The 12,368-nt window shown below is 37.2% G+C and overlaps 1 protein-coding gene across 9 annotated transcripts in view; it reads left to right on the forward strand.

The window, feature by feature from the left end:
* The window catches only part of EXTL3 (exostosin like glycosyltransferase 3), a 142,558-nt gene that overhangs the window by 67,035 nt on the left and 63,155 nt on the right, over positions 1-12,368 (forward strand). The window lies entirely within an intron of this gene.

Consider the following 12,368-nt stretch of genomic DNA (forward strand, 5'->3'; position numbering starts at 1 on the left):
GCCTGCCTCTTCATCTGCTTGTGATATCTCTCTGTCAAATAAATAAATAAAATCTTTGAGAAAAAAAAAAGAATATATGGCTTGAGAATTGAAATAACTTCTTGATCTGTGGACTGCAGAATGGACATTGTGTTAGCAGGCATGAAAGCGACATGAATCTTACCATCTCCATCAGGGCTCTTGGTCATGAGTGACCAGGTAACATGGTCAATGAGCAGTAATATTTTGAAAGAAGTCTTTTGTTCAGAGCGGTAGGTCTCAACAGTGTGCTTAGAATATTCAGTAATCTGTGTTGGAGAAAGATGTGCTGTCATCCAGGCATTTTTTCCCATTATAGAGCACAGGCAGAGTAAATCTAGCACAATTAAGGGCCCTCCGATTTTCACAGTGATCATTGAGCATTGGCTTCAGCCTAGCTGCATTGGCTTCTAACAAGATAGTCTGTCCTTTGAAGCTTTGAAGGCAGGCATTGACTTCTCTAGTTATGGAAGGCCTAGGTGACATATTTCAATAGGCCGCTATTTCATCTACGTTAATAATCTGTTGTTTAGCTTAGCCATCTTCATTAATTATCTGAGGTAGATCTTCTGGATAACTTGCTGCGGCTTCTACAGCAGCACTTGTTGTTTTACCTTGCACTTTGATGTTATAGGGATGGCTTATTTCTCTAAACCTCCCGAACCGGCCTCTGCTAGTTTCAGACTTTTCTTCTCTGCTTCCTTGCCTCTCTCAGCCTTCACAGAATTGTAGACTGTTAGGGCCTTGCTCTGGATTAGGCTTTGGTTGAAGACTGGTAGGACCTTGCTCCGGATTAGGCTTTGGTTTAACAGAATGTTACATGGCTGGTTTGAACTTCCATCCACACCACTTGCTCCATCTGTATCAGCAATAAGGCTATTTTGTTTTCTTATTATTTGTGTGAAGATTTTTAATTTCCTTTAAGAATTCTTCCTTTGCATTTACAGCTTGTTTTGTTTGGCACAGGGAACCTTGCTTTTGGCCTGTCTCAACTTTCAGCATGCCTTCCTTGGCTTTCAGTATGCCTTCCTTACTAAGCTAATCATTCCTGGGTTTTGATTTAAAGTGAAAGATGTGTGACTCTCCCTATCACTTGAACACTTATGGGCCATCACAGGGTTATTAACTGGCGTATTTTCAGTATTGTTGTATCTTGGAATAGGGAAGCCTGAGGAGAGGGAAAGACGGGAACAGCATAGGTGGAGGAGTCAGAATACACACACATTTGTCTATTAATTTTGCCGTTCTGGCTGGACACAGTTTGTTGGTGCCCCAGAGTAATTACAGTAGTAACATCAACTGATCACAGATCATCTTAACAAATAAAATAATGATGAAAATGTTTGAAATAATTTTGAGAATTACCAAATGTGACATAGACACATGAAGTGAGCAAATGTTGGAAAAATGGCAGATAGACTTGATCGACTCGGGTTGCAGCAAACCTTCCCCTTGTAAAAACATAGTACATGTGAAGTGCAATTAAATGAAGCAAAATAAAATGAAGTATGCGTTGTAATTTCCTGTTTATTTCCTTTAATCACTGTTGTATTGCTTTTACTTCTCTTAAAGTGAAGTCATGTTGCAGATGCTTCTCCCAGTCTTTTTAGTGAATCTAAACCTTTTTTAAAAATACATAGAAGCCTTTGATTTGTATGTAGTCACATCTGTGGAACTTCTACAGATTGTTTTTCTTTGATTTCTTATAGAAGTGGCTGTACTTAACTTTGAGATGATACTACATGTTTTCTTTTTGTTCTTTTTATGGTTTCACTTACTACAATTACCTCTAGAATCCATTGGGATTTATTTTTGGATTTGGTTTGTCATGCAGGAATCTGACTTTATTTTTTCCAAAAAGCTGATTGTTACATTATTTATTGAAAAATCTAGTGTGGTGTACTTTGAAGGGACTGCAGCAAGATAATATTTTTCTTTATAAAACTAGTACATGCTTATTTTTAAATGAATGAAGGCAAAATGAATGTTGAGTAAATAAAGAGTAAACATGTGAGTAGTAAGTAGGCTATAGGTCAGATAGACCTGGGTTTGTACCTGGGCTCCTCAACTTGCTTTCTGTATGGCCTTGAACAAGTTGCCTAACCTCAATGATTCCCACTTCTTTATCTGTAAAGGATAAATAACAATCCCCAACCCCAGATGGTTGATGTGAGGATGAAATGAGATAATATGTATAAAGTATGTTATCTAGAGTATGCTGTAAATATAAATAAATATAATTTATAACAAATGAAAGTCTGCCATACTGTCTATGTCTTCCAAAGGTGTATGATGTAATCTGTTGAACTCTTACATGAATAAGGTGTGGTGTTGTTTGTCTTCCTTAGTTATCTATAATTACATTGAGTCAGATGTCATTGATCAGGATAGAGGTTGTCATTAATTCTTTGTTAGTCCAGTGGTTTTGAGTTAGAGTTGAGTACCCTGTGTTAAAATCACTTGGGAGTTCTGTCAAAGCATGGGAACCTGGGCCCCATGCTTTGAAGTTCTGATTCAGTTAATGTAGACTGAGCCTGGGTCTGTCATTTGAAAGAAATTCTTGAGTGAGTCGTGAATCTGGTTTGTAACCTTAGTTAAAAGTGACTGGTGAGACAATATGTTTTTGGTATGTGGGATGTTATCAAACTGGTGGTAAGGGAAATAGATAATAGGAAATGGGATAATTTTCAATTGAAGACTTACCAAGGTATTGAGACTTCAGGTTTCAGGTTTATCACAGACTAAACAGGTGACCTGGGTTAATCAAGAATCTTTGTTTACTTGTTAATACCTTGATTTGTCTGTGAGTGGTATTTGTGGAACATCTTTGGCCTTAGAAATCTGCTCTTGAGTCCAAAGAATACCTGTTTTTCTCTTTCTTATTTATTTATTTATTTATTTATTTATATTTATAAACATATAATATATTTTTATCCCCAGGGGTACGGGTGTGTGAATCGCCAAGTTTACACATTTCACAGCACTCACCATACAGACCCTCCCCATGTTTTTCTCTTTCTAAAAGCTCTGTAATAAGGGTGGCTTACCGATGGTGTTCTCTGGATCTTTATCTTAACTCTCAACTCAGTAGATCAGAGTACAGTCAGTTTTTCTTACCTCATTTTGGTTTTTAATTGGTGACAACTTTCTGTTTCCCTTCTTTTATATCCAAATTAGGTTTGTCCAGTAAATAAGCTATTGTGGTTGTTGTATTGTGAAAACACACGTCCCAAAAGCCTGCTAGAACTGATAATGCATTCAGTAAAGTCGCAGGATACAAGATCAATGTACAGAAATGTGTTTCATTTCTATACATCAATAATGAAGTAGCAAAAAGAGAAATTAAGGAATCAGTCCCATACACAGTTGCATCAAAACCAATAAGATACCTAGGAATAAACCTAACCAAAGAGGTGAAAGACCTATACTCGGGAAACTATAAAACACTGATAAAAGAAATTGAAGACGGACACAAAGAAATGGGAAAATATTCCATGCTTATGGATTAGAAAAACAAATATTGCTTAATGTCTATTTTGCCCAAAGCAATCTGCACATTTAATGCAGTCCTTATCAGACTACCATCAGCATTTTTCACAGAGCTAGAACAAATAATCCTAAAATTTGAATGGAACCACAAAAGACCCTGAGTAGCCAAAGCAACCTTGAAAAAGAAAAGCAAAGCTGGAGGCATCATAATTCTGGACTTCAATATATATTACAAAGCTGTAGTGAAGAAAACACTATGGTACTGGCACAAACTGGACACAGATCAATGGAACAGAATAGAATAGAAATAGAGCAGAATAGAAAACTCAGAAATGAATCCACAACTGTGTGGTGAATTAATCTTCAACAGAGCAAAAAGAATATTCAGTGGGAAAAATATAGTCTCTTTGAAAAAATGGTGTTGGAAAAATGGACAGCTACATGCAAAAGAGTGAAACTGGACCACTGGCTTACACCAAACACAAAAAACCCTCAAAGTGGCTTAAAGACCTAAATGTGAGACCTGAAATCCAAAAAAAATCCTAGAGGAGAACACAAGCTATAACCTCTTTGACAGCTTTAGCAACATTTTTCTAGATCTTTCTCCTGAGGCAAGGGAAACAAAAGAAAAAATAAGCTATTGAGACTACATCAAAATAAAAAGCTTCTGCACAGCAAAAGAAACAATCAACAAAACTAAAAGGCAACCTGTGGAACGGGAGAAGATATTTGACATATCTAATACAGGGTTAGTATCCAAAATCTATAAAGAACTTACCAAACTCAACACCTAAAAATCAATCCAGTTAAGAAATGGGCAGAAAACATGAATTCATATTTTTCCAAAGAAGACATACAGTTGGCTAACACACATGAAAAGATGCCCAACATCACTCATCATCAGGGAAATACAAATCAAGACTACAATACGATAATCACCTCACACCTGTCAGAATGGCTAAAATTAACACTGGAAACAACAGATGTTGGCAAGGATGTAGAAAGAGGAACCCTCTTGTAGTGTTGGTGGGAATGCAAGCTGGTATAGCCACTCTGGAAAACAGTATGGAGGTTCCTGAAAAAAATTAAAAATAGAACTGCCCTACAGTCCAGCAATTGCACTACTAGGTATTTACCCAAAAAATACAGAAACACTAATTCAAAGGGGTGCATGCATGCCAGTGTTTACAGGTAGCAGCATTACCTGTAATAGCCAAATTATAAACCCAGGTGTCAGCCAAGTGTCCCATCAACTGATGAATGGATAAAAAAGATGAGGGGTGTGTGTGTGTGTGTGTGTACACACAATGGAATATTGCTTAGCAATAAAAAAGAATGAAATCTTGCCATTTTGTAGTGACATGAATGGAGCAAGAGAGTATTACGCTAAGTGAACTAAGTTAGAGAAAAAGAAATATGATGCATATGATTTCACTCACATATGGAATTTAAGAAACAGAGCAAGTAAAGCGGAAAAAAAAAGAGAGGCAAACTGAGAAACAGATTCTCAAGTGTAGAGAACAAACTGATGGTTCCCAGAGGAGAGGTGGGTGGGGGTGAAATAGGAGATGGGGATTAAGGAGTGCACTTGGTGTGATGAGTTACTGGGTGTTGTATGCAAGTGTTGAAACACTATGTTGCACACATGAAACTAATGTTCCACTATATGTTAACTGGAATTTAAATAAAAAAAACAACACATGGCCACTATCTCCTTTACCTTGTGAAGTGCCTACTTGCAGTTCTTACCAGTCATTTTTTATCTATAGTTAGCTTCTCTGAAAAGTGCCTTTTATTATTTTGAACAATAAAAGAGAGTAGTCAGACTCTTTTTTTTTTTTTAAGATTTTATTTATTTATTTGACAGATCACAAGTCGGCGGAGAGTCAGGCAGAGAGAGAGAGAGGAGAGTAGTCAGACTCTTAACAGTAGTGCTAGTATTGGAGAATTGTTTTACTAATTATTAACATACTTCCTGATTTTTGAACTAGGTGCTACCTTGCTGTAACAGGCTATTTGTCATGCCTGTGTTTGGTAGGAAATCAGGAAATGATGTTCTTTTGGGTTGTTAGTATTTAAAAACAAAACAAACCTCTGAAATACTGCTTTCAGCAACCTTGCTGAAGTGATTTCCTGTACAGAATTATGTTTACCTTATTTGAAGGGCTTGTGGCAGTTACAGCAACAACGTACAAACAAATCTGTAGAACCTGCACCTGGGTTGTAATGAAATCCTGCTTCGTTGATGGGCCAGTTTGTCTTACATGAAAAAAAAATAGTGCACCAGATACACAGGTAAATCATAGGTACACTGGCAAAGATATTTTCTTCTGAGTATATTATTGTCTCTCTCTGTTTTTTTTTTTTTAAAGCAGATACATACCTTTTTCCTTTTTAAAAAAATTTTTATTTAAATTCAATTTAGTTATCATACAGTGTATTATTAGTTTCTGGGATAGAGCAGTTAAATATTTTAAATATGAATGTAGTGTTAGCTCTATGTTCTGAATTAGTATTACTGTGTTATAATTATAATTATTATCCACGATTACAGTGAAGCAATAGAATATGGATAATTTTAAAATAATTTATGTATAATATGCATGTTCCTTATGTGTGTTCCTTGAGTTAATATCACAGGCAGTTCATCGTAATGGTTAAGGGATTAAGAGTGTGGGCAACTCTAAAATCAACCCTCACATCAAAGCAGGTCTAAGAGTTTGATTTGAAGCCAAGTTTTATTTAGTATGGGTGATCTTAGGCAAATTACCTAACCTCTGTGCTTTGGTTTCCTCATGTGAGAAAATCTGGAAAGTGTTGAATTTTTCTGTTTCTTGCCCCATACTTTTCAGATATGATCTATGATGGCAGCCCAAATGGAACCCGCCATTCCCTTCTTTCCTCCTCCTGCTTTTTTTTTTTTTTTTTTTTTTTTAATCTTTCATTGAGTGTTTTAGTTTAGTTTTGCTGATTTTTTTCTGGCATGAAGAAAATTATACAAGTTTATTGAAAGTCATAAAAGAAGACCTGAATAAGCAGAGATATCCCAGGTCCATGACAAGGAGTTTCAGTATCAGAGTGTTTGGTTTTAAAAGAAGAAAAGTCCAGTCAGTAGTTGGTAGGATAGTTTTGTATCATCAAACTCTTGAAAGCCGAGTCCTGATTACAGGTAATGTTCCAGCTGATAGTTTGGCAGTTGTGGTAAGGAATGCTAGAAGGCCACTGCAAAGAAAAAGCAGTCATAGAGGGCATTGGTATATTGAATTACAGTCATGAGAAGATAAGAGGGGGAATACAAATGCATGCAGAATTCTAAATTAGAACTGAACCCCAACTTCTCAGCTTACCTTTTGGACTTTGATTTCTTTTGTTGTTGTTGTTGTTTTGTTTTTAAAAGATATTTATTTTAGAGAGAGAGAGAGAGCATGAGCAGGGGAAGGGCCAGAGGGAGAGAATCCTCAAGCCGACTCCTGCTGAGTGTGGAGCCTGATTCCAGGACCCTGAGATCATGACCTGAGTTGTGATTAAGAGATGGATGCTTAACTGACTGGGCCACCCAGGCACCCTATCTCTTGGACGTTTGAATTGAGTTATTTACCACTTCTGCTTTCCAGGAACATAGTTTGTTTCAAGCCTTGGAGTGAGTGGCTAACAGATGAAGAATTCTACTTTGCAGTTACCAGCAGAATTTTTTGAGGAGGGAAATAGTAGAAAGTAGGGCATCAGCCATGATCTGCATGGTAAATCTCTATGTACAAAGTAGTTAGAATTTTTTTCTCTCTCTCTTTGCTGGGAGAAGAAACTTGGTACTGTACCCTCCTTGTAATCATAGATGTACTCTTACTGCCATTGGAACATTAAGGTACGGATGTCTCTGTTGCTGACCATGTGAAAGAGATATCAGGAGGAGGTCAAGTTTAGAGAGGTAAATTTGAGTCATCCAGTTATCCAGTTAGGAGAGCTAATTGAAGCTAATTGGCTAGGTCTAGTAAGTGAAGACTGAAAGAGGAGGACAAAGGAGGAACTGGTGAAGAACCACTGTCTTTAAAAGTGGTGAAGGAGGTGCACGTGGGTGGCTCAGTTGGTTAAGCAGCTGCCTTAGGCTCGGGTCATGATCCCAGGGTCCTGGGATTGAGCTCCACATTGGGCTTCCAAGCTCAGCGGAGAGCCTGCTTCTCCCTCTCCCTCTGCTTGCTGCTCTACTTGGGCTCTCTCTGTATATCTCTGCCAAATAAATAAATAAGATTTAAAAAAAAAAGTTGTGAAGGAGTCAGAGAAAAAGCTTTTGGGGTGAAGAACCAAGAGAACAGATGATTTAAAAACATAAAATAAAAATTAACTAGTATGAGACAGCGTGTGTTTGTGAATGGCAGAACATTTTGATAGGAGAAATCAAGGAAGGTGTGAATAAATGGAGAAGATTTTCATTATTCTGGGTAAGATTAGCTATATGAAAATAATACTTCCCTACTTAAATGCAACACAATTTAGTTTTTTAAAATATATTATGAATTTTGTTTACTAATGTTTTATTAAGTAGTTTTGTGCCTATATTCATGAGAGCTATTTGTAGCTTCCTTTTTTTGGCACTGTTTTTGTCTGGTTTTGGTATTAGGGAAATGCTAGGTTTATAAAATGAACTAGAAAGTGTTCCCTGTGGTAGAGATTGTGTTATCTGGGGCTAGAGATTACTCTTTGGGGAGTTTTAGAATTATAAAGTTAATTTATTTAATAATTATAAAATTAATTATTTAATATTGGGTAAGTTGTGGTAGTTTGTGTTTTTTAAGGAATTGTTCCATTTCATCTAAGTCAAATTTATGTGTGTAGAGTTTTTTCATTCTTTCCTTATTACATTTTTGATGTCTATAGGCACTGTACTGATATTCCCTATTTCGTTCTTGACACTGGTAATCTGTGTCTTTTTTTTCTTAGTTTTTTTTTTTTTTTAAAGATTTTATTTATTTGAGAGTGAGAGAGAGCAGGAGCAGAGGGGAGGGGCAGAGGGAAAAGCAGACTCCCTACTGAGCAGGGAGCCCAATGTGGCACTTGATAACAGGCCCCTGTGATCATGACCTGAGCTGAAGGCAGATGCTTAACCAACTGAACCATCCAAGTGCCCCCCCCCTTTTTTTGTCAGTCTTGAAAGTTTGTCAAAACTCTTGACAAACCTCTTTGTTCTATTGATATTTCATTTTTGGTTTTTATTGATTTTTGCTCTTTATTTCTTTTCTTCTGCTTTGTGTTTATTTTGTTCTTTTTCTAGGTTCTTGAGGTAGGAGCCTAGGTTATTGATTTGAGACTTTTCCTCTTTTCTAATGTAGGCTCTCCGTGCATACATTTTCTTTTCACCACTGTTTTAGCTGTGTCCCACAAATATTTTTCATGAATGTTATTGAATCCTCTGGAGGTAGGTAGGGATTTTCAACATCACTTTAAGGAGGAAATTATGTAACATTCCTAAATTATGAAAATGTGTGGACTCCTGAACAAGTCCAGGTGGACTTCAAGCCTCCTCCTGGCTGTGAAATTCCCTTATTTTACAATATTTTATTTTCCTTGGACCAAGACTATCTAGGCTGTAAATCTTAAACTTGAAGGAGAGTGAATATATAAATTATGACTTAGAGCTAGTATCATCCATTTATTGAGCAGTGATCAGGTACCTGAACTTTGTAGAGTTTAGTAGAGGGGATTTCAGAAGTGGTGAGAAAAATAGTTTCTTTCTATAAAGAGATTTAATCCAGCTGGTGAGAAATAAATTACTTAAATAAAACCAGTGATTAAGTTCTTAATTCTCTGATACTGAATAGAGTATGTGTTTAGAGAGTTGAATAATCTAGTGTAGTTGGAGAAACCTTTATGAAAGAGGTAAGTCTTTAAAAATGGCCCCCCAAAATTAGTGCATAGGGGCACCTGGGTGGCTCATTGGGTTGAAGCCTCTGCCTTTGGCTTGCATAATGATCGCAGGGTCCTGGGATCGAGCCCAGAATCAGGCTCTCTGCTCAGCAGGGAGCCTGCCTCCCCCCTCTCTCTGCTTGCCTCTTTGCCTACATGTGATCTCTGTCTGTCAAAAAAACAAATAAATCTTTAAAAAAAAATTAGTGCATAAATGGAAAAGACAAAGAATACCAATCCAAGTGTCTTTTGGCATGGTTTTTGGGGAGGAGAGATGAAGATTGGAAAAGAGCACAGCTTGAGCCAGCTCATTCTTTGTATTGGGACAATGCTTAAAAGAGTCACGATTTGAAACATTTTGTATGTTTTTGGAAGCATGTCTATTCATGCTTAGAGAAAAGACTGGAAGAGGTTTCTGGTTTTGGCAAAATAGCAGGCTAGATAAATAGAAATCCCCACTGCTACAAAATGCATATTTTGCTCTCAAGATAAAAAAAAAAAAAAAAAGTAAAAGTATGGTGGGAGCAGGGAGTGTTGGAATTGGAAAAGCATATGGTGTGCAGATTGATTTTACAGCCCCCTTAGAGTGTTTGTTTGCTAATCTTGGTAACTTGCATTTTAGTTTTCATAGAGATAAGAGAAAAACCCTTAGGCCTGTGAGTGTTAGAATTGAGACACCACATAAGACTGTAGATATTCAAAGGGCTGAACATTCACTGAAGGAGTAGGTAGATTAAGTTGAGGGACATTGGAAGGGGAGATGAACCATGAGAGACTATGGACTCTGCAAACAATCTGAGGGTTTTGAAGGGGCCGGGGTTGGGAGGTTGGGGAGCCAGGTGGTGGGTATTATAGAGGGCATGTATTGCATGGAGCACTGGGTGTGGTGCATAAACAATGAATTATGTTACGCTGAAAAGAAAAAAAAAAAACTGAAAAAAAATATATCTGCCTGTGAGCACAGAGATGTTTCTGTTAGCCTGAATCCTGGATTCACTGGGGAAGGGAATATCTGCTGAGAGCTCAAGACCATGACTTTCCTTCATATGGTTATTATGTTCAAATTTTCAATACCGGTGGGATCTGGTAGAATCTCCAGATTGATAAGTGATATTAAGAAAGTGGTTTAAGCCTGTTAATATGACAGAGATGTCTGGAAAACAGACATCTAGAGGCACATATCCTCAACCCAGAACATGTGTGTTTCCTAGAATAAAGCACTACCAAAAATGAACTCAATATAGAATTATACAGCATGTGAGGAAACAATCCATTATTTGTCTTTAAGCAAGAATTAGCAGATAGAACAAACTAAACACATGAAGGAAAGGTACAGGAAATGTGAGAAAGAATAGCTGCAATCATAAACAATGGCATATTAGAAAACAAAGAAGCCAGTAGAACTTCTGGAAACATAAAATAGTCATTGAAATTAAAACCCAGGGGGTAGGAAAAAAAAAATCCAGTGGGTAGGATAAACAGCTGCTTACATACAGAAGAGAGAATTAATGAACTAGATCTGGATTTGACGAACTATGGCTTATTGGGTGAATCTGAGTTTTGGCTTGTTTCTGTAAAGCCTGCATGTAAGAATGGTGTTTTCATTTTTAGAGGATTGTTTTTTTTAAAAAAGGGAGACAAAAGAAAATACTCTTTTTTTTTTTTTTTTTAAAAGATTTTGTCAGAGAGAGCACGTGAGCACACAACCAGGGAGAGCTGTAGGTGGAGGGAGAAGCAGGCTCCTTCTGAGCAAGAGCCTGATATAGGACTCAAATCCAGGACTTTATAGAGACATGGCTTGAGCCAAAGGCAGACGCTTAACTGACCAAGCCATCCAGGCATCCTAACAAAAGAAAATATTCTCTCTACATAGACTGTATGTGGCTCCCAAAGTCTAATATATTTAGTTTGTGGCTCTTTACCTAAAAAATTTCCTGACTCCTAAACTGGATAGATCTGAGAAAGTTTCCAGAAGGTAGCACAAAGGACAAAGAAAAGTTTTAGAAGAGAGACTTAAGGACATGGAGAATGAATGAAAAAGTCTAACTTGTATCTAGTCATTTAATAGGAGTTCAAGGAGAGAATGAGGGATAGCCAAAATTCAAAGAGATGATGGCAGAGAATTTTCTACATTAATGAAAGACATAAATCTTAAGAATCAATGTTTAATGAATGCTGAGTGTCCCAACCCCTATTGCCCCCATTGTATATGTAGATACATACAGAACTCCATAGATGAAAGGATCTTAAATACAACCAGAATGAAAGGTCAGATTTTAAGGTACATCCATTAGATTGACATTTCACTTCCCAGCAACAGTGATGAAATCCAGAGAATTCTTCACTTTTGGTGGAAAAGAATTGTGAGCCAAGAATTGTATATCCAGCTAGATCATCGCCATGATTTAGGTAAAATAAAGTGTTTTCACATAAAACAGTTCACCACCAACAGTCTGTCACTGAGAAGAACTACCTAAGGAAAAAGAAAACCAGAGGGAAGGAATGATGCAAAAAGGAATGGAATTTTGAGTAAGGAAACCAGTAAATATATGAGTGAATCTAAACACGTGTGAATTCTAATAATAGTAAAGGCAAAAAACAATAAAATGTTAGCAAGTGATGATGAAGAACTGAGGAGGTAGATCAGCATAGGTGAAGAAGATCTTTTTTTTTTTTTTTTAAAGATTTTATTTATTCGATAGATCACAAGTAGGCAGAGAGGCAGGCAGAGAGAGAGGGGGAAGCAGGCTCCCTGCTAAGCAGAGAACCCGATGTGGGGCTCGATCCCAGGACCCTGAGATCATGACCTGAGCCGAAGGCAGCGGCTTAACCCACTGAGCCACCCAGGCGCCCCGGTGAAGAAGATCTTTAATTAATTGAGAAGAGGGAGGAAATATTAGAGATATGGTAAGCTTTTGACTTAAGTCAGGGATGCATGTTACATTTTAAGAGTAACCTCTAAA

Source organism: Mustela nivalis (genome assembly GCF_964662115.1).
Source record: "Mustela nivalis genome assembly, chromosome: 4".
Lineage (NCBI taxonomy): Eukaryota > Metazoa > Chordata > Mammalia > Carnivora > Mustelidae > Mustela > Mustela nivalis.